The sequence below is a fragment of the Magnolia sinica genome, chromosome 14 (assembly GCF_029962835.1).
Source record: "Magnolia sinica isolate HGM2019 chromosome 14, MsV1, whole genome shotgun sequence".
Taxonomy (NCBI): domain Eukaryota; kingdom Viridiplantae; phylum Streptophyta; class Magnoliopsida; order Magnoliales; family Magnoliaceae; genus Magnolia; species Magnolia sinica.
The window spans coordinates 25,784,615-25,787,621 of NC_080586.1; the positions used below are offsets into that span (position 1 = coordinate 25,784,615).

Below are 3,007 nucleotides of genomic sequence, written 5' to 3' on the forward strand. Positions count from 1 at the left end.
AAGTTGATCTAGTTATGCATGTTTTAATATGCAAGGTGATCTGGAGAGCTAAGATGAAAATGTGATTAAAGTAATGTTTTAGAGGACAAAGAATTTTCAAGTGGAGTATCGGATGTTTGGAGGATAGCATTAAAGAATTCAAGTGCAAAAGATCTAAGGAAACCAAGTGCCAAATATGAAGAAAGGTCTGAAAAATCACACAGTCAAATTAGAGAAATAACAAACTGTTCGGTCCCACCTGAGGTGTGTATGGTCTGACCAAAAGTGTTGAGAGCAGTACAACAATAAATAGTGATTTCCAGAGTAAATTCGACTCGACCATTCAGTGTGACCAAATGTATGTTCGGTCCCACCAAAGGTAGGTTCGATCCAATTGAAAGGAGACAGAGAGTTCAGTGCATGCTTTAAAGAAATTTGATTACAACTGGAAGGAGCTTTGACTCGATTCGATGCGGCCAAAGGCCCACCAGAAGGAGCTTCGACTCGATTTAATGCGGCCAAAGGCCCTTGTCGATGCAACCGAAGCATAACAAAAGTACACAAAGTCGGTATAAGATTTTCCTATTTAAAGGGGTGATTTGGGCTATTTTATACACGAATTAGGATTTCGATGATAGTGCAAGAGGTGACAGAGCTTCCATGGAGTTATTCTTTCTTCTTCAATATTTTGGTTCTAATTTATTTTTATGTTTTTGTTTGAGTTTAGTTCAACTATGATAGTGGTTGGAAAATCTCTTAGCTAGGGCTAAGAGGTGAAGATTGTAGTTATATTTAATATTCTAGATTACTTCGATTTAAGTTTTATGGTTTGAATGTTGAACAATTCATTGATTTTAGTTTGATTAAAGTTTTGATTTTAGTTTACGTTGATCCATTGTCGACTTCGGGTAGTTTGGATGCTTAGAAAGGCTAATATTGATTACTTATCTTTTGTAAAGGATTGATCTGTAAAATTCATGAATTTATCATAGATTATGAGTACGATAGATACTTTAGATTCCCTGTGATAAATAACTTGGTGCTTCATGTAAGAATTGAATCAATTGAAGTTTAGATTTATTTTAGTTTGCGAAATTTGAATTAACTGCTTTATTATCCGGCTAGATAGGATAGGACTTTAATTCCCGTTGTGTTATCTAATTGAATAAAGTCAATTAGGCATTAAGAATGACTAGAAGTAGATCCTTGATACTCTAGTATTTTATCTTATTGATTTTCTTTCTACAACATGTAGATTTCTACAATTGCTTTACTTTAATTTAAAGTTTCACAGTTACTTCTAGTTTTAGTTTTAGTTCTAAAGTGTTTTGAGAATGTACCAATACAAGTCCCCGAGGATTTGATCTCGATCTCAATCTCATCGAGTTAAAACTACATCACAACCCTACACTTAAGGTTGTGTTTTTCTGGAATACTTTAGGGTTAGAGTTTATTTCAGATAGGGATTAGTTTTCTCTACATTTTTAGGTTAGGGTTTCTTTAAAAATTCAGATACTAACATTATTTTTCTATTTATCAGAATCTAACCAAGAATCATTAATCAGATACTATCCTTCTAACTCTCTTGCTTTAGATTGTTTCTAATTTTTTCTTTTGTTATAGAAGTTTTAATTATTCTAGAAGTAGAAGTAGGTTTAGAATTAGGTTTGAGTAGCTCATGCCTAAGTAGATCCGTGATCACACTCTTCGTCTCCTAAGTGAGGGAGGACTAATTGAAGGATTGTCTATCCATCACCTTGTTAAAAAAACACTTGTGATCCTCTAAATTGGCAGAGAACGTGGTTGAGAACTAACCCAATCAGTGAGTTGAGGAACAAACATAATAAGATGAGAATGATGTGTACAATAGTCCATTAGGTAGAACTTTACGTGACTACTTACAACCAGCTAAGACAAGCACTCCTTCCTATATGCTTTTTCTATATAATGCAAGGAATGTGGATTTTAAACCGAGAGTGATCTAACAACTTTCAAAATTTCATAAACTAGACTTTGAAAGTCTATATATAAATCTCAAAGAGTTTGATGAGATTGTAGCCATCTTACACTTTAATAATGTGTCTGATGATACCTTGAGACTGAAATTGTTCCTTTTTCTTTGAAGGAGAAAGCCAAGTCATGGCTCAACTCATTAAGGATGAAATCAATTGGGACATGTGCTGAGATGACCCGAAAGTTTCTTAAAAATTATTTCCAGTCCATAAGACTAACACCCTTAGAAGAGACACAATAAATTTTTCACAAAAAGAGGAAGAAATCTTCTTCTAATGTTGTGAGAGATTTAAGGAACTTCTAAATGCCTATCCACATCATAGCTACAAACTTTGGCGGGTAATAAGAATTTTCTATGATGGATTGACTTCACCCATGCGCCAATTCATAGATATGATGTGCAATGGGGAGTTTATGAACAAGGATCCAAATGATGTGTGGGACTACTTTGATATGTTATTTGAAAACGTGCAATCTTGGGATATTTTGAGTAAGTCGACCAATCCTAAGTTGACTTAGCCCAAGGAAAAAGGAGGAATTTATATTTGAAGAGAAGAAGACGATATTAATGCTAGGGTAGCTAGCCTCACAAGAAAAGTTGAGGCTAGGGAGTTGAAGAAAGTAGAAATGATCAAACCTAATGGGACCATTGAAATTGTTTGCAATATTTGTGTAAGAACTTGCACTTGACACTGGAGTGTCCCACAATTCCTGTGTTCCAAGAGCTATTACATAAGAAATTTAATGCCATGAACAATTATCAACGACCTTTCAGTGCTTCAATTTCAAACACGTACAATTCTAGTTGGTAAAACTACCCAAATCTTAGTTGGAGGAATGGACCAACGGCTAACACTAATAAGAATCCTCAAGGGCCTCTTCCTTTGATTCTTATCTCGTTTTTAATGTCAAAGAAGAACCAAGAGGATCGGGTTCAAAGGTTCATAAATGAGATCAAGAGCAATTCAATCAGAATGTCATGCAAATATTCTAAGATATATTAAAAGCTCATTAG

The 3,007-nt window shown here is 34.5% G+C and overlaps 1 non-coding gene across 1 annotated transcript; it reads right to left on the reverse strand.

The window, feature by feature from the left end:
* Window positions 1–2,211: 2,211 nt before the first annotated feature.
* Window positions 2,212–2,318, reverse strand: LOC131226424 (small nucleolar RNA R71). Its single transcript, XR_009161810.1, has one exon. It is a non-coding gene; the product is annotated as a small nucleolar RNA R71 (small nucleolar RNA).
* Window positions 2,319–3,007: the final 689 nt, after the last annotated feature.